At 42.5% G+C, this 20,499-nt stretch overlaps 1 long non-coding RNA gene across 1 annotated transcript in view; it reads left to right on the forward strand.

The window, feature by feature from the left end:
- The first annotated feature begins 524 nt into the window (after positions 1 to 524).
- Positions 525 to 20,499, forward strand: part of LOC145342224 (uncharacterized) — a 30,407-nt gene continuing 10,432 nt past the window's right edge. Inside the window, exons 1-2 of the long non-coding RNA XR_013886524.1 lie at positions 525 to 856; positions 20,123 to 20,247. This is a non-coding gene — a long non-coding RNA (uncharacterized LOC145342224). The remainder of the gene's footprint in view (positions 857 to 20,122; positions 20,248 to 20,499) is intronic.

A 20,499-nucleotide genomic window follows, 5' to 3' on the forward strand; every position in this document is an offset into this window, starting at 1 on the left:
CCATGACTTGCCTGAGCTTGCAAAATCTCATTAACTGTCCTGGCTGCAGACAATACACATCTCTTTAACTTGTGCTTAACCCTCTCTCCACTCACATTGTCTGTACCTTTAAGACTTGATTACCTGCAATGACCTGCATTCCAACCATTATTCCGTAAATTGAGCTTGTGTCTTTATGTGCCCTGTTTGTGAACAGAACTCCCACTCACCTGATGAAGGAGCAGTGCTCCGAAAGCTAGTGGCTTGTGCTACCAAATAAACCTGTTGGACTTTAACCTGGTGTTGTGAGACTTCTTACTGCCTTTAAGTAGCGCCAGTGCAGGAGTTCATCGGGCACTTGAGCATGTTCCGCTGGTCAGGGATTGACACAGGCACTCGGTGCATTCCAAGCTGCCAAACCCGTGTGGTCTGATTGAAATGCCAATGGGAGCAACTCCTGAAGCTAGCATCACTGCCAACACTGGGGGTGCTGCACACACTGAACTGGGAACATCTGAGAGCGCTGGGCACACCATTTTGTGAAATCTCTTGTACCAGAATACATTTGAAATGTGCAGCTCCTGACCAGCGTTGAAAGGAAAGAGAAGTTAAGGCTCGTGTGCAATGTTTAATCAATACTCCGTCCCAAACTTTTATACCAATATTATTGACTCGCCATTATTCATTCCCCTTGCGGCTACTTACACATAATTATTTAAAACAGTTTAATTAACATGTCCTCTGCCCGAATAATCCAAACACCTAACGCCAGGCTGTCATAGGGACAAGAGGTAGATACAGACGCGGAGCCAGTTTTGAATTGATACTGTTGTGGGAGCATGCTGCAAAAATCACCGAAGAACATGATATAATCGAGGTAGATGTTCAATGAAAGGAATTGGACTTTGTAGAATTGAAGTGACTTATATTTTCAAATTTTAAATATCTATAACCATGCATGTGAAGTTATTTTTAAATCGATTACATTTTGGGAAGCGGCTGACACGCAAACCGATTAGAAATTAACCTCAAGAGTTTTAGCACTCACATCGTCCCTCAGTAATTTCTACATCCGCCGCTGCTGCAAACCGCAAGTTATTGCATTTGGTTGCCTCCTCCTTGCACCCCTTGCTTGGTTAAGCTGTGGAAAATCTCAATTCTGGTTCCTTTATACTCCAGTTTCTTGCCTTATTTTGTTAGGAGACGAATGTGAATTCGGCGCTGTTTGAAGCTATAATAATTTTTGGGGAGGGGGTATGGGCGTAGGGGGAACCTGTCAGCTCTTTTTGAAACAGTTGTTCAGCTTTCCCTAGTTTTCCAGGTTGCAACATACAAAGTTAAAAGTTGGAACACCTTTAGTTTTTCCTTCCCCACACGTTGGCACAATGTATTCATGTTTCAATTGAATGCAGGCCATACTTTATCCATTTATAAAGGAAATTCTGGAGCTGGGACAAGGGAATCTCCTGTTTGGGAAGTGTAATGAAGGACAGCGCTAACAATAACTGATTTTAATATATTTTTAGTTCCTATTACTATTATTAGGAACATCAATATTGGAGTCCTGCAGTTTTAATAACAGTACATTCTCTTGTAGTTTCTCTGCTATTAGTTTAAGTCGAAAAATGCTAAACCACAATAAAAATCCCCTCCATGTCATCCTTAATGATGTTGTGCAAAAATAACCATCATACCAGGGTTAGGGAGCTAATGTTTACCAGGGCATGGTGAGATAAAGAGAGAAATTTGATTTAATTTGATTTATTGTTGTCGCATGTATTAGTTTACAGTGAAAGGTTTTGTTTCTTGCGCGCTATACGGACAAAGCATACTGTTCATGGAGAAGGAAAGGAGAGTGCAGAATTGTGCCACACTTCTGGTGCATTTCTGTATCAAATCTGGCAAAGGGGGGCAGAATGGCCTGGAATTTGATGATTTAAACATGCCAAATCCTGGCCTTGATTGGACATTTCTACCAGATCTTTCAGAGGCCAGAAACACCACACAACTTGTGAAAGGCTAGTGTTGCAAAGGAAATGGAACAGTGAATGATGTCAGGGGCTTTGGGCAAGGAATTTCCTTTTCCTAGATTTATCAGAGGCCTAGCCTGAGAAAGAAGGTGAAGCCTCCAAAAGGTGCAGTTGGGCAGTGGGAGGCAGGCAGGTGAAACCTGATCTGCAGGACTGCCATGGTGCCATTTCTTTTGTTATTGGCCCTTTACATGGTGAGTCCTCAGAACGTCCCAAGGAGTGTAATAGTCATAGCTAAGGTGTAGGTGTAAGTGAAAAATCAACTTAATGCGAGGTAGGTCCATTCAAAAGTCTGATGGCAGCAGGGAAGAAACTGCTCTTGAGTCGGTTTCTTGTATGTCCTCAGACTTTTGTATCTTTTTCGTCACAGGAGAAGGTGGATGAGAGAATTTCCGGGGTGTGTCGGGTCTTTAATTATGCTGGCTGCTTTTCCGAGACAGCGGGGTGTAGACAGCATCAATGAATGGGAGGCTGGTTTGAGTGATGGACTGGGCTTCGTTCACTACCCCTTATAGTTTATTGCAGTCTTGGACAGAGCAGGAGCCATACCAAGCTGTGATACAATCGGAAAGAATGTTTTCTATGATGTAACCGTAGAAGTTGGTGAGAGTTGTGATTTGACAAGTGGAATAATTAAATGAAAGCATCCAACCAGTCTAGAGCTCTGTTACTTTTCAGCCAATTATGCTGCAGTATCGATGTTCTACAACCTTCAACAAGAGGGAACCACAGCCCCAAACTTGAGTGTGGAAGCTATGTATGTTGCTGACCATGTGGCCACTCCGACCCTATCCCACCACTATCACTTTCGCCACGAAACGTCTATGTAACCACTCCAAAAGCATTCTGCAGACTCCCAGCAGAAGCAGAAGACTGCCCAACTGCAAGATAAACAGCTGTCAAGTGATTCAGTTGGCACCAACCACACACAACAGAATCTCTCATGGACAGCATCAGTCTATTATACTCACTTAGGTGCCAGCTGTATGCATAAATCCCATCTTAAGGAATTGGCACAAAGATGGCATCATGATTTCATGATTAATTTCCAAAGACTCAAACATCTTTCACTTTTTTTTCATATTCCAGGCTTGACATATCCTTTACAAACTGAAAAAACAGACATTGAGATAAAATCAAAGCAAATTCAAAAAATACAAACAGTTTATAGTCAAGTTGGGAAAGGATCCTCCTCCCATTGTCATTTTTAGCAATATATGTTTATTTTACATATATGACAATTTAATATACAAGTTTGAGATTTATTGGATGAAACCTTATCGAAGTGTGTAAGGTATCTAGTAGGACAGTATGGACAGTGAGCATTACTTTCAGGTACCTTGTGGCAGCGAGTCCTGTTTTAGAAACATTAAGTATTTTTTCAAACACAGAATAATCAACATGGGAATGGATGGCCAGGAAGGCTGGTTCAGGTCAAGATAATGGAATCCAGAAACATTTAGACGATATACTGGGAAGAAAGTATGGATTGCATTCTGGAAGATAGGAAAATAGACTGAAAAGAAATTCTTCATCCAAACCAATCTAATGACTTTCTAATGATGATGATAACTCTTGCTGAGGTACAATAGCCGCCAGCAGCCTTCTGGTATCTCACACCAATGGGCAAGTTTGGCATGTGACCATAAGCAATACAGGGTTGAAATTGTGCCACACTTCTGGTGCATTTCTGTACCAAATCTGGCAAAGGGGGGCAGAATGGCCTGGAATTTGATGATCTAAGCATGCCAGATCCTGGCCTTGATTGGACATTTCTACCAGATCTTTTAGAGGCCAGAAATACCACACAACTTGTGAAAGGCTAGTGTTGCAAAGGAAATGGAACAGCAAATGATGTCAAGGGCTTTGGGCATGGAATTTCCTTTTCCTAGATTTATCAGAGGCCTAGCCTGAGAAAGAAGGTGAAGCCTCCAGAAGGTGCAGTTGGGCATTGGGAGGCAGGCAGGTGAAACCTGATCTACAGGATTGCCATGGTGCCATTTCTTTTGTTATTGGCCCTTTACACAGTGAGTCCTCAGATCGTCCCAAGGAGTGTCACAAGCAATGAATTACTTTGACAATGTAGTTATTGTTTTGTTGACAGGTTGCCAATGAACACAAAGGAAGATTCCACATACAGTAACTGGGTTAAATGGCTATATAATTTGTTGTTGCTCATGTTGTTTGGAGAATGAATATTGATCAGGAAACTGAAATAAATCTGTTGTTCTTTAAATAGTATTGTAAGATCTGAGCACATGAAAGGGGCTTCAATTTAATATCTCATCTAAAAGTTGACACTTACAACAAAGTAGTACTTTCCCTATACTGCTATGAGGGCAGTTCAGATTACGTATGAAAGTCTGGAGTGGGACTTGAACCCTTTGATTTTGAGCCAATTATATACAATACAGTAACAGGAGACAATTTGGGTACAATGTACTTATGTGGTATATTTTATGGAATTATTTACTTCTCCCTGTAATTCCCATTTCACTTACTTTGTTGGTAGGAGTAAAATTAAAATTCATTGAGTGAAACCAAAAGAGAAAATGCAGGGAAAACTCATCAGGTCTGGCCTTTCTTTATTATCTTTATTTTTCTTCACCCCCCCCCCCCCCACTCTATCCTCCTTTTTTATCCCCTATTTTCTTACCTTTTCTCCTCCTTCGCTTCCCTTTTCCCCCTTTTTCTCAGTTTTATTTCTCTCCCACCCATCACTGCCCTCCCTCCACATCATCATCTTCATCTGTCACAATTTACCCTCTTCAGCTTTCAGCTTTTCTGCCATTTAGCCACTTTCTATTCTCTCTATGGGCTGCCATCAGCACCTTTTATCCTTTCCCCTTGTTTTTGTGGTTAAGACTCATCTTTCATTCCCTCACCCTACAGAAAAGGTATTTCCAATTTTCCATGTCTTTTAGCTTTGACAAAAGGTCATCTGGACTCAAAACGTCAGTTCTCTTCTCTCCTTACAGATGTTGAAAACTACTGAGATTTTCCAGCATTTTCTCTTTTGGTTTCAGATTCCAGCATCCACAGTAATTTGCTTTTTGATATGTTTTGTGTGATTGTGTATAAAATATATTATGAATTGCAATCAGAAATTAAGCTAAAGAAATGTTGTTGATTAATCTAGGTGAAGGATCAAGCGCCAAGATGCAGCATTTAGAGATTTGTCGATGATAGGAAGAAGAGAAAACTGCATCCAGACCACACAGGGGTTAAAATTGAACATCTCTTTCTCACTGTCTGATGAGTCTTCCAAGCCTCACGAGAAAAGTCTAGGCACTCGCCCCTGACTTGTATCTGTGAAATCTGACTGGTCTCCCTTCACTCAACCATCAATTTGCCCAATTGCCAAGTGGATGGATGCCATCTGAGTTCCTTCACCTGCTGGTAGCCCCTTTTCTATGCCTGTTTCAGGCAGACAAAATATTAATGAAGCCCTAGATCGTAAAATTGGTTGGTCTGTATTAACATTCAAGGCTATGGACCAAGTGCTGGTGACTGGGATTAGGAACATAAGAACTAAAAGGAGGCCTCTCAAGCCTGCTCTGCCATTCAATAAGAACATGGCTAATCTTTTTGTGGATTCAGCTCCACTTACCCCTCCCCCACTCACCATAACCCTCAATTCCTTGATTGTTCAAAAATCTATCTATCATTGCCTTAAAAACATTGAACAAGGTAGCCTCAACTGCTTCACTGGGCAGGGAACTCCACAGATTTACAACCCTTTGGGTGAAGAAGTTCCTCCTCAACTCAGTCCTAAATCTGCTTCCCCTTATTATGAGGCTATGCCCCCTAGTTCTAGATTAGGTGAGAGGTCAGGTATTTCCCACATGTCAAAGCAGACTCGATGGGCCGAAGAGCCCCTTCTGTACTGTATGATATTATGGTTCTCTCATGGAGATGGCCATGTAGAAGGCTCAATGGTCCCCAATATCTGGATACTCAGGAGTTAAATCCATGTTGAGAGAGAAAAGGACTGCATAGTTTTGATGTCCAGAATTGAATAGAGTTGGTGACAGTGTCATTAGCCTTGATTATTATTATTAATAAGGTATGCATAAAGAGTCCTTTTCTTGGATGGAGATCTCTGAGGCAAGACTTCCATCTGAATGAGGAGGGAACGTCTTGTCTCGAGCCAATTAATATGCACTGGAGTATTAAAAGAATGTGGGCCAGCTAATATTAGCAGGGATATTTTCCAATTTGGTTTCAATTGGTGGAATTTGAATTCAACAATAAATATTTGGAATTAAGAATCTACTGATGACCATGAAACCATTGTTGATTGTCAGAAAAACCCATTTAGTTCACTAATGTGCTTTCGGAGAAAAAAATCTTCCATCTTTATCTGGTCTGGCCTACATGTGACTCAAGAGCACAGCAATGTGGTTGACTCTCAACTGCCCTCTGAAAAACGGCAACTAGGGATAGGCAATAAATGCTGGCCAGCCACCCCATGAATGAATATAAAATGAAAAATAATGAAATGGGTCCAACTGCGTCACACTAACGGGGCTTTCATTGAGTTTGCCCCGCAAACAACTTTGGCTGTAAAAGAAAGGGGCGCCTCAAGCAGACACTTAAAAATAGAAATGCCCCTCCCCCATGAACACCACAGTCTCAGCAGCCCCCTCCAATAAGCCCCCTTCCCCACTACAAAACCACCCACCCACAGGAAGCCCCCCCTTCCCCCACCATGCCCCATGGAATTTGCCTGGGCATGAACCTCTCTCTCTCTCTGAGCCAACCACTTCTCTGAACTCCTCTTCAGGTTTCCAACCCCACCATCTAAAAAATCCCACCCCATTTGACTGTATGTCCTTGCATAACGTAGTGAGCATGATGCTCCATTCCACCAGATTTACCCACAGCTCAGCTCATGACTATTACCATCTGAACAAATTAATATGGAACTTCAGGAAACTGCTGCTTGTCCTGATCTAGGGTTTTCAGGGAACACAGTGTATTTTCTTCCAATTTTCCCTTTTCCATACACACTGATTTACACTGACGAACAGTTTCAGGGAAACTTGCAGTTTTCTTTTCTAAGTAGCCTATCTCTGTGCATAAAGCTAGACAAGTTACCAGCGGGGTTAGTAACATAGAATCCCTACAGTGCAGAAGGAGGCCATCCGGCCCATCAAGTCTGCACTGACTCTTGGAAAAAGCATCCCACCCAGGTTCTCCCCTCTGCCCTATCCCCATAATCCAACACATTTACCATGGCCAATCCATGAACCTGAACATCTTTGGACTGTGCGAGGAAACCGGGGAACCTGGGGGGCATCCCCTACAGATATGAGAGAATGTGCAAACTCCACACAGTCACCCAAGGCCGAAATTGAATATGGTTCTCTGTGACGCAGCAGTGCTAACCACTGTGCCACCGTGCCACCCTATATCATCAACATCATGGTGTCATTTTGATTGAGACAAATTTTGTCCTAATTTGTCAATTTGGATGTATGCATTGTCCAGCAGAAGACACTGCACAGTGATTATTTGATTCATTTATGGGAGGTGGGCATCACTGGTGAGGCCAGCATTCATTGCCCATTGCAATGAAGGTGGTGGTGAACAGCCTTCTTGAACTACTGAAGTCCATTTGATGTAGATACATCCATTGTGCAGTTCGGGTGGGAGTTTCAGGATTTTGACCTAGCAGCGGTGAAGGAATGGTGATAGAGTTCCACATTAGGATGGGAGTGCCTTGGAGGCAATGCCAGATTTACACATAAGTGAAGGAAACTACAGTTTATGGCCTCATGTTATGAGGGGATCTAAATACAAAAAATAAAGTATACAGTGGAAAAAAAATCCTCTAAAATTGGCATTTGGTTCTGATATAACAAATTTATACTTACATAGCTGCACAATTGTTTGTCATAATGAGTTTATGAATCTGTGCAGAAATAATTATAATTCATTTGGTGGTGCTGCCCTTTCCTCTAACCTCCGACAGTCACATGCTCCATTTAGACATTTCGATCACCAAGTAAAAGTGCAATATATGACTTTTTCATGACAATAATAAATATAAAAGATTTTGTTTAAAATCTCTTCCTTCAACAAAAACAAAGTGTGAAAAACACATATTATGTGGTCTTAATCTGTGATACAGTTGTCTTCAGAAGATTTTGTACAAGGTATCAGTTGTCCTGGTCAAGTCACAGAAGGATCTCCCTTCTCTCCTTGATACCAGGTAAGTACAGATATTATTGAAATATGTGTATTGCATTTTTTACTTCTACTTTACTTGTAAACTTATAGGGTGGAATTTTCTCAGAAATAGGCAGAGTGGCACAGTGGGCAAGAAAAATAGCGATAAAGCCTCTAACCCCAAAGGCTGCTTTCTTGCTGTATCGTTCAGCACATAGCCAACGAGACGGTGGCGTAATGCTATTATCACTAGATTGCTAATCCAAAAACTCAGCTAAGGTCCTGGGGACCCGGGCTCAAATCCCGCCAAGGCAGATGCTGGAATTTGATTTCAATAATAAATATCTGGAATTAAGAATCTACTGATGACCATGAAACCATTGTTGATTGTCAGAAAAGCCCATGTGGTTCACTAATTAGGGAAGGAAATTTGCCGTCCTTACCTGGTCTGGCCTACATGAGATTCAAGAGACACAGCAATGTGGTTGACTCTCAACTGCCCTCTGAAAAAGGGCAACTAGGGATGGGTAATAAATGCTGGCCAATCAGTGTTGTCTGTGTCCCATGAATGAATATAAAATGAAAAATGATGGGACAGGTCCCACTGCATCTAACTGATGGGGCTTTAATTGAGCTTGCCCCGCGAACAACTTGGCTGTAAAAGGAAAGGGCGCCCCAATGCAGGAAGTTAAAAATGGAAATACCCCTCCCCCATGAAAACCATAGCCTCAGCATCCCCCTTCAATAAGGCCCCTTCCCCACTATGAAACCACCCACCCACAGAACCCACCCCCCATGGAATTTGCTTGGGTATGAACCTCACTCCCTGAGCGAACCACTTCTCTGAACTCCTCTAGCGGGTTCTGCTCGCCAGGTGCATGCTGGGGGAAATCTGTCACGATTCACATCACCGTGCCCTAATGCCAATGTAAATGAACAATCTAACGGGGTGGGGGGGGGGCATTATCAGGCAACAGGCCTGATAATTATATTTAAATACATTGAAATGGGGGTCCCAATGTTGAATGTCAGGATTCTTGTTAGGTCATTGTCAGGGGGCAGGGGAATGGGAAATCCTGCTGCCATGTACCACGTTTTAGGACTCCCTCATACTTTCCAGCTGCCACCAACCCCACTCCCCAAAAATGGAGAGCATACAACCACCCACCACCACCCCCACCCCACCCCACCAGCCCCCCTTCATGATTTAATTCAAAGAATTTGTCTAAGGTTTAATTGCTAGGCCCTACAGGATTGACAAACAACCTAGTAATGTGCAAAGCTTGACACATCACTCTCACTTCTTGAAAGAAACCAGAGAAGGTTTTTATGAAATTGAGCTCAAAGCAAAAGAAAACCTGCCTGATGTTGACAAGTGTGTGAATAAAAGGAAAAACAATGAGAATGAAATAAGTCAGTGATAGTGATGCATCAAATGCTATTGAAATGCTTTCACCAAGAGGCAAATAGACTTACTGCAAGATATGTTTAGTTAGATTATTAGTCTTTTGTTGCACCTTGCCTATGTGTAAATGTAAAGATAAAGCTTTAATATTTCTATTTTCATTGTTTTTTTGGTTAGAATAATACAATTTGTTTTGATAATGCTATTAGCCTCTGTGATATAGCTTAGAGAGTCAGCGTGTCAAAACCTAGCCCTGCTTTGAGGGGAACCTGTAGGTGGCAGTATTCCCATGCATCTGCTGCTTTGTCCTTCTAGATGGTAAAGGTCATGGATTTAGAAGGTGCTGTCGAAGTAGAGGTTGCAGTTGGAAGGTGCCATTGAAGTAGAAGTCATTGATCTGGAAGGTGCTTTGAAGTAGGGGGTCGAGGTTTGGAATGTACTTTCCTTCCAAACCTTGACCCCCATTTAAGATAAACAACCATGGATGATTTTTCCTCTTCATCATGGAAGAGAGATGGATCAAATATAGTTTCCCTTGCCACCCCAATTGAGATCAAAGGGTTAAAATTCATGGCTCTTGTGTGCAATTCTGCTGTAAATGTGGCAGACATTTAGGCCCCAAATAACTTAATGATTCAAGGGACTGAACCTGAGCTCTTCCTGATCAACATGTTCCCACTATACCTGATTGTGCCACGAACTGTGCCCTGAGGATAGGATGCAAAGTGGAAGGGGTAATCTGAATGCAAAGTTTACTGCCATTTCAAAATCAGAACTGGCAGCTGAAGATACCATGTATTAGAGGATACAGAACCCCTGGTTTTTGAAGACTATTAAAACAAAGTAGATTAGTTTAAAACAGGGACCATATATATCAAAGGTATCACAATATGTCTCACTTCATATGTCACATCTCTGTATAGACACATATATAATCATTTTTGAACAAGTATTATAGATCTCAACTGTATTTTTTTATTTTCTTGTGAGCTTTGCCAACAAGCAATTTACACCTAGGCATATTGGGAAATAAGTTTAATTTGACAGACCACATTCGTTTGGAACAATGAAGCATAGCGTATATACCCTATTATTGGGCAGGCCTGGCAATGGCATTGTGGTTAGCACTGCTGCCTCACAATGTCAGAGACCCAGGTTCAATTCAGACCTCAGGTTACTGTCAGTTTGTAGTTTTCACTTTCTGCCTATGTCTGTGTGGGTTTCCTCCAGATGCTCCGGTTTCCTCCCACAGTCCAAACATGTGCAGGTTAGGTTGATTGACCATGCTAAAATGACCCAAGGGTCGGGGGATTAGCAGAATAAATGTGGGGTTATAGAAATAGGGCCTAGTGGGATTGTGGTTGGTACAGATTTGATGGGCTAAAAGGCCTCCTTCTTGTACTGTAGGAATTCCATGATTCTATGAGCCTAGATTTTTGAAATGAATAGAAAGATTCAGCTTCTAGCTGCAATGAACAGACATATTCAGCCTCCACTGAAAAGGGACAGAAAACAAACCAGGGAAGATGACTCCCTTCTGGTTCCCAGGCCTGCAGGTGTTAGGAATGACCTTTGAACCTACCGGATTTGCTTAGATAAGGCTACAAGGCAATGGCGGGAAGAATCTCTGGATTTGGTTGACCAATGAGTTCCTAATTCTGCTACAAGGTAGAATGCTATTGGCCAAAGTGAATGAAATGTATTAATGCAGTTGGACCATCCAGCTTGGTTGGATGGGAGGATCAAATCTTCAGAAATGTACATCTGTTGTGCTCATGTGATGCAACATCAGAGAGAAGTTGGAATCCTCTGACTATCGCTCTCCCAATACATGTTTGTCAAATGAATGATGTCCTTAACTGCATACTGTCTTTTGCAAGTCTTTGTGTTAGCTGAAATCAACTGAATTCAACAGCTCCTTAGAGGCACGCCCTGAGAAAATCCCCTGACATACCAACAATAATCAACCATTTGTAAATATTAGCAGCGGCTAAAAGAAATCCTCGATGTAGTTCCAACTTTGGTACTGAGTTATACAGAGTAGGAATATCACAAGTTGGATTCAGATTAGTTAACCCTGCTGAGGCAATGATGGAAGTGCTACAATTGGCCATAATATTCTCAGGATTGGAGTCAGGAAAATTAAATCAAGGTTTGTTTTCTCCTAACTGGTGTCTGCTGACTTCAGTAGCAAGTACCCATGTGCCATGTCAGATGAAGGTAGGTTTAGGCTAAGCTGTGATGTCTCCCATATTCAAATAATCTGTAGTCCTACGGCTTTCCTTGATCTTCCACTACAACTTCTGTGTCAGATGGCCATAAGACACCTTGTGTAAATTCAATATTAATGGTTGTCTGTGTGAATTTAACTTTAACTATTTGTGCTGTACTGAAACTAACTGGTGAATGGGCTTTCACCATAGTAACATGGTTACTGTTGGAGACAAACCCATCTGCGCTTGAAAAGAACCTACAATTTTCATGCAACCAATTGTATTTACTATATGTGGGAAGACCACATCTTGCATGTTCCCCAGCAAGCAACAGGCCAACCTGATTTGGAATACAATTGTTGTTTCTTCATTGTTGCTGGATGAAGAACATGCGTTCATCTTTAACAGCACTTTGGATGTACTTACACCACACAGAACATAGAACATTACAGCGCAGAACAGGCCCTTCGGCCCACGATGTTGCGCCGACCAGTTACAAAACAATGACCCACTAACCTAAACCAATCCCTTTTCGTCCATAAACCTATCCACGGATCTCTTAAACGCCCCCAAACTAGGCGCATTTACAACTGCAGCAGGCAGGGCATTCCAATCCCTCACCACCCTCTGGGTAAAGAACCTACCCCTGACATCCGTCCTATAACTACCCCCCCTTAATTTAAAGCCATGCCCCCTCGTGCTAGATTTCTCCATCAGAGGAAAAAGGCTATCACTATCCACCCTATCTAAACCTCTAATCATCTTATATGTTTCAATAAGATCCCCTCTTAGCCGCCTTCTTTCCAGCGAAAACAACCCCAAATCCCTCAGCCTCTCCTCATAGGACCTCCCCTCCATACCAGGCAACATCCTGGTAAACCTCCTCTGCACCCTCTCCAAAGCCTCCACATCCTTCCTGTAATGTGGGGACCAGAACTGCACACAGTACTCCAAGTGCGGCCGCACCAGAGTTGTGTACAGTTGCAACATAACGCTGCGACTCCTAAATTCAATCCCCCTACCAATAAACGCCAAGACACCGTATGCCTTCTTAACAACCTTATCTACTTGATTCCCAACTTTCAGGGATCTATGTACACATACACCTAGATCCCTCTGCTCATCCACACTATTCAAAGTCCTCCCGTTAGCCCTATACTCGACACATCTGTTATTCCTACCAAAGTGAATTACCTCACACTTCTCCGCATTAAACTCCATCCGCCACCTCTCGGTCCAGCTCTGCAACCTGTCTAAGTCTTCCTGCAAACTGTGACACCCTTCCTCACTATCTACCACACCTCCGACTTTGGTGTCATCAGCAAATTTACTAATCCACCCAACTATACCTTCATCCAGATCATTAATAAAAATTACAAACAGCAGTGGCCCCAAAACAGATCCCCGAGGCACACCACTCGTAACTGAACTCCATGATGAATATTTACCATCAACCACCACCCTCTGTCTCCTATCCGCTAGCCAATTCCTGATCCAATTCCCTAGATCTCCCCCAATCCCATACATCTGCATTTTCTGCAGAAGCCTACCATGGTGAACCTTATCAAACGCCTTACTAAAATCCATATACACCACGTCCACTGCCTTACCCCCATCCACCTCTTTGGTCACTTTCTCAAAAAACTCAATAAGGTTAGTAAGGCACGACCTACCCGCCACAAAACCAGGACTGCAGTTGTTCATAAGAACATAAGAAGTAGGAGCAGGAGTAGGCCATCTAGCCCTTCGAGCCTGCCCCGCCATTCAGTAAGATTATGGCTGATCTGAAGTGGCTCAGTTCACTTTCCCGCTTTCTCCCCATAACCCTTAATTCCCTTGCCTACCAAAAACCTATCTACCTGTGACTTAAATGTATTTAGCGAGGTAGCCTCCACCACTTCAACGGGCAGAGAATTCCAGAGATTCACCACCCTTTGAGTGAAGAAGTTCCTCCTCAACTCCGTTCTAAACTGCACCCCCCTTTATCTTGAGGCTGTGCCCTCTAGTCCTGCTGTCCTTTCTGAGCGGGAAGAGTCTCTCTACCTCTACCCTATCCATCCCCTTCTTATCTTATACGTCTCTATAAGGTACCCCCTCATCCTTCTAAACTCCAACAAGTACAGACCCAGTCTATTTAGTCTCTCATCATAGTCCAACCCCCTCATCTCCGGTATCAGCCTAGTGAACCTCCTCTGCACTCCCTCCAAGGCCAAAATATCCTTGTGCAAATGCAGCGACCAAAACTGCACACAGTACTCCAGCTGCGGCCTCACCACTACCCTGTACAGTTGCAGCAAGACCTCCCTGCTTTTATATTCTATCCCCCTCGCTATAAAGGCCAGCATCCCAATCGCCTTCTTGATCACCTGCTGCACCTGCAGACTGGGTTTTTGCGACTCACGCACAAGGATCCCCAGGCCCCTCTGCACTGTAGCATGCTGCAGCTTTTCGCCCTTTAAATAGTAATCCCTCCTACTATTATTCCTGCCAAAGTGGACAACCTCACACTTGCTAACATTGTACTCCACCTGCCAGGTCCTCGCCCACTCGCTCAGTCTATCTAGATCCCTCTGCAGACTTTCCATACCCTCCGCACAATTTGCTTTTCCACTCATCTTTGTGTCATCAGCAAATTTCGTCACCCTACACTCAGCCCCCTCCTCCAGATCATCTATATAAATGGTAAATAGCTGAGGCCCCAGCACCGATGCCTGCGGCACTCCACTAGTTACCAACCGCCAATCAGAATAGCACCCATTGATACCAACTCTCTGCCTCCTATTAGACAGCCAATCCCCTATCCACACTAACACCTTACCCCCAACTCCATGCCCCCTAACCTTCTGAAGCAACCTTTTGTGCGGCACCTTATCAAACGCCTTCTGAAAATCGAGAAACACCACATCCACCGGTTCCCCTCTGTCTACCGCACTAGTCACATCCTCATAGAATTCCAATAAATTTGTCAAACACAACTTCCCCTTAACAAATCCGTGCTGTGTCTGCTCTATCAAACAATTCATGAAGCTGGCGCATCACCATCTTCTGAAGTGCATCTTGTGTTGGGCAACAAATGTTGAGCTTGCTACTCTAATGCCATGAAAAAATAAATAATGTAGAAACACAAGCCAACATTTGTGGTCAGTTTTGCTACAAAGCATTAGTCAAAGCACAAGGCCAATACATGTGCCTATCTATATGTGTAATTAATTAATAATGGTATATAATTGGTTATATTGCTAGTCACTAGATAATCGGCCCCGGTCATGCATAACCAGTGTGTGGGTCCTGGTACTGTATGTCTTCAAGGACTTAGCTGAGGGTCATTAGCAGTGACACAGAAGCTTGATTTTTGATCCCCTTCGCTAGCATCTGCTTGGGAAGATCCATTTCATATCTATGGCAGTTTGATAATAGTGAGGTGCTTAAACCAATATTGGGTGCACCTCATGCTTTTGCATTCAGGTGCTGTGGATGTTCCCTGCATACTTATTTTTAAGAAAAATGAATTGTTACCCCTTCAGCATTCATGTGATCATGTGGAGGTAGGGACAGGGTGGTAAGGGAGGGGCTGGATGCAGAATTTTTGAAAATTAAATGGAATATAGTTTGGTGTGTAAACTTGGGTTGATTCTTTTATATTTTATTGCAAATGGTGGTTAAGCTGTTTGTTTGTAGGTCCCTTCTCTTCCTTTGTTCTTACTTGATATCTACAGATCTTGTTCCATGCTTTTTATAGATGTTTTGTGGGTTCTTTCAATGCTGAAATGGGTGTGTTCTATAGAGCATAGTTTTTTTTTTGTGGTTATCTTTTTTGCATTCAAAATGAATACATCCAGAAGTTTGAAGAACGTTGCTGGCTCCCAGAGGAAAATTTCTGGACACAGGAATGGAGACAGAAATTTTTGCAACAATTATTGAATGTCAAGTTCAAATCTAATGATATCATTCTGATATAAAGCTCTGATTCTTTTCTGAAACTGGGAGTTCCATGGTAGACCAGATTAAAGAATTTCACATTCCTTCTTCCAGACCAGTAATGATATTGTAATTTATGGGATTTTTCTTCGCTCCTTTGGTCACTTGTGAGGGTGTAAGAGAGACAGATCACCAGGATGTCATTTTGGTGTTTCAGACTATACCTGGCCATGGATTCTGTGACAGGGCTATTCTCCATAACATCCTGAGCTGCCTGACCCAGTAAGAGAATCTAAGCTTTGGAAGTGCCAGTCCTCCTTTGTTTGGGAAGATGAGGTGTTATATTTTCATACCTGAGACCCTTTAAATATCTTAACTAATGATAATTTGCTCCTCTCAAATCAAATGCGGATTCGATAGGGTCTTTTAAGAGATTTTTGGATAAGTACATGGGACTTAGTAAGATGGAGTGTTATAGATAAGCCTAGTAGGTAGGGATATGTTCGCTGCAACTTGTAGGCCAAAGGGCCTGTTTGTGCTGTAGGTTTTCTATGTTCAATGTTCTAAATTACCTGTTGGATTTTTCAATGTGCAGAACTCAGCACAAGAAGATGAGCTGGGGCAGGAATTTCACATTTTTGCATTTTATCAACCAGGAATGATATTGGTAGCTTGCCCTATTTGTCCATGACAAGAGCAAAGAAAATTGCAGCACAGGAACAGGCCCTTCAGCCCTCCAAGCCTGCACTGACCATGCTGCCCATTTGAACTAAAACCTTCTACCCTTCCGGGGACCATATCCTTCTATTTCCATCCTATTCATGTATTTGTCCAGACAGTGTACATACTTCTTACAATAATTCCTTTTATATTGGGCTAAAAGTATAAGCACCACTGTTACACCAGGTATCCAAACTCTAACCGTCCAAAGAGATAGGATTCCTGTGTTTGAGCAGAAATACCTTGTCTGAGGGCCTGCCCTCTGTTGTGATATAATTAAGTTACTTAAAGTTGGCCAATGATAATGATTTAGAAGATGGTGAGGTCATGGGTTGGTCACATTTGGTAATATCTTATCAGTGTGAAGCATCATTTTGATAAATCCCATGTCCTGCACATTCTGAATATTGGTATTTCCCTAAGGCTGTTACCAATTCCTTTATAGAACGTAGAACATTACAGCGCAGTACAGGCCCTTCGGCCCTCGATGTTGCGCCGACCAGTGGAACCAATCTAATGACCCGCTAACCTAAGTTATTCCAATGTTATCCATATGCCTATCCACTGACCATTTGAACGCCCTTAAAGTTGGCGAGTCCACAACTGCTGCAGACAGGGCATTCCACGTCCTTACTACCCTCTGAGTAAAGAACCTACCTCTGACATCTGTCCTATAATTACCACCCCTTAATTTAAAGTTATGTCCCCTTGTGTTAGCCATCACCATCCGAGGTAAAAGGCTCTCACTGTCCATCCTATCCAATCCTTTGATCATCTTGTATGCCTCAATTAGATCACCTCGTAACCTCCTTCTCTCTGATGAAAATAACCTCAAGTCCCTCAGCCTTTCCTCATAAGACCTTCCCACCATACCAGGCAACATCCTGGTAAACCTCCTCTGCACCCTTTCCAATGCCTCCACATCTTATAATGCGGCGACCAGAACTGTACGCAATACTCCAAGTGCGGCTGCACCAGAGTTTTGTACAGTTGTAACATGACCTCACGGCTCCAAAATTCAATTCCTCTATCAATAAAAGCTAACACACCGTACACCTTCTTAACAACCTTATCAACCTGGGTGCCAACTTTCAGGGAGTAAATTGAGTTTATGACTAAGGCAAAATGAAGAAGGGAACGTTGTCTTCCATAGTGGCCCCATCTTAAAATGATATTGCTGAAAAGGTATAATCTTTAAAATATAGCGTTGTAGAGAAAATCTATTAGCATCTATAATTTAGAGAGGGCTACTACCTGCTGAATCGAGGGTGGCCTAGAGAAACAAAGCAGTCACAATAAGACCCGAACTAGATGCAGAATTACAGCAGACTTTAATATTGTTACAACAAGAGACATGAACTCTCAGAAAGAGTCACCTCTGCAGAGAAAGGCCATTACTGTGTTCTTATAGTAAGACTTTTACACCCTGTCCCATTGAAGCGTATCTTCCCGGAGGTCATGTATCGAGCTCAGAGATTGTTTACCATATTCAATGGTGTTCAATTGCAGGATTTTAGTTTTCAGGTCTTGGGTACATGTTAATAGCTCCTGATTAGTTGTTAACATACAGAGACAAGAGCCACAAAATATTATTGTACACCCATTGTCAATTTCTAGACACTTGCGCTCTGCAATTATAATCCCTCCTAATATTCTGAGTTTCCAGATGGTTCTGATTGTCTTCAAATACACAGATGCTTATTTTGCTTCTCTTGTTGTATACCTGTTTGTATCTTAAATCAGCCCGATCCTTAGTCTTTGTTTTAAGATCTCCAAGCTAACTTTTGTGCTGCAATGGGTCCTGGCTTTCAGCGCCATGCTATATATTCCCACTAATTCTACTATCTAGCTATGTCTGTAAATTCCCAATCCAGTCATGGAGCCTGATTCCTTTTGTGAAATCCATAACAGCAATAGAATGAGCTGGCATGGAATAGAAGTTCCAATCCAATTTACTTATTCCTTACAAAGTAACATTCTCTTAGAGATAAGGACAGTGCCACTTTATTTAAATAAAAATGTCCCTACATCTAATGAGAACAGGATAGGCTATTGCAGTGGTGCACAATGTTAACTTAATGCCTGGGAAAACGCCCTCATGAAGCCTGTTTGACTGGAGGAGATTAGTTTCAGATCTATTCACATTTAATCTGGCAGGCAGATTTTAATCTGTATTTTAATTGTAGATATTGAGAAGAGTTATGCCTGTAGAATATGGATGTGATGGGATCTTTATCTTTCTTGAGTATCATCGTGATTCTCACTTACCTGAGTGTACCTTAAGGTCGGAATTCTTCGACTTGACCTGCAGCTGGGATTCTTCGGTCCCACTGCTGACAACAGAGATTTGGCTGAACGCCAAATTCTCTCTGTTCTCACTGGCGAGAACACAGTAAAAAGTCTGACAACACCAGGTTTTAGTCCAACCGATTTATTTGATAATACTCACAAGCTTTCGAGAGGACTGCCTCTTCGTCAGGTGAATGGACAGTTCTGGCCTCAGACAGTATTATCAAATAAATCGGTTGGACTAAAACCTGGTGTTGTCAGACTTTTTACTGTGTTTACGCCAGTCCAACGCCGGCATTCCCACATCCTCACTGGCGAGACCAGGGAATTCCATCATATGTCTTCTATGTGGTGCAACTTTACCAAACTGAACCTCATTTGCCGATTGATGAATATCCTTCATTGCTTGGGCTGGGAACTACAATGATTAGATAAGTTTAGTCAATAACTGAAGGAAGGGGGAGCGATTGCCAAATATCTTTGGCTTTCTGCTATTTTCCTTGAGAATTTGAGACGGGTGGAGTATTAATTGGTAAGAAGAAGAAAGGGGGTGAAGGAGAAAAGGAATGCCCATTGTCTTCCCAATACCTTGGAACTTTATCAGCAGCGGGAATGGTGGAGTATGGCCTTTCTATCCAGGAACCAACTGAGGCCTTTGAATTGCCAATTAAAAACTAATTAAAGTCTTTTTCTGTCACCACTGGCATTTTACCCGTGGCTGGTGCATCTGATGCCATGTGGGGAGATCTACCAATAAAGCCCGGTAATCTCCTTGGAGCCCATGAAGAGGACCCTACCAGCATGGGCCACCCTTATGGAAACATCTTTCCCTTGCCTTCACCAACCACTTCACCCACCCTCTCTGGGATCTCTCACAAGCCCTAATGGCTCCAGTCCACTTGAGTGCAGGTTCCCGGGAGTAGGTGGAGGCCCAGCAGAAGCCATTACTCCTAGTGGGAATGAAGAGCTGACATCCCCACAATTGGCTGGCAGCTCTTGGAGGTTCTCATTCTTTAAAAAGTTGGGGCCCTAATTGCAGTTCATTGATTGCCACAGAATCCAGTCAGAGTTCCTCAAAACAGCAGAGAAGGGGTTCCTCCTGACCTTCAGTCCGCTACCAGGGCCATTTTGACAAAATTCAGCCTAAGGTAGATCATTTTACCTTTTATCACTGGACAAAGTGAAAGCAGTAGGGAATCATCCATCCAATTTAACCCTGCTTGATTTTACTCTGAAGTTAATGGAAAATTTGACAATGTGTAAACAGAAAGGTAAAATAATCCGAGATTTCTTTTGCTCCTTTTTCCCATTGTGTAGCTAATTTTTTAATTCCTTGAGCACTTCCTGACAGAAGCATTGAAAATTCTCCATGTTCATTTTTTTCTGTTATACAGTCAACAATATGTAACCAGAACAAAGTTGGGAATGCTGAGGTAGCAAGAGAAGCAGAATTAAGAAGTCAGCAGTACGGCTGGAGAAGGAAGTAGGACAACACTTCTCAACCATGGAGTCTATACAGGTAAGGATGTTTCAGAAACAGGAACAGGTCTACCTTTTGACCAATCTCTCACACAGAATTTGATGTTTCTCTGAGATTATGTCGCATTGACAACAGGTACCTTCAGTCTAAATAATTAGAAGTTGTAGTTAAATAATATATTGGAAACTGGTTAAACAAGGTCCCAGTAATAAAGACAGAAAATGCTGGATAAACTCAGCAGATCTGGCAGCATCTGTGGAGAGAGAAACATAGTTAACGTTCAAGTGCAGA

The sequence above is a fragment of the Carcharhinus amblyrhynchos genome, chromosome 4 (assembly GCF_965287045.1).
Source record: "Carcharhinus amblyrhynchos chromosome 4, sCarAmb.v2.hapA, whole genome shotgun sequence".
NCBI lineage: Eukaryota > Metazoa > Chordata > Chondrichthyes > Carcharhiniformes > Carcharhinidae > Carcharhinus > Carcharhinus amblyrhynchos.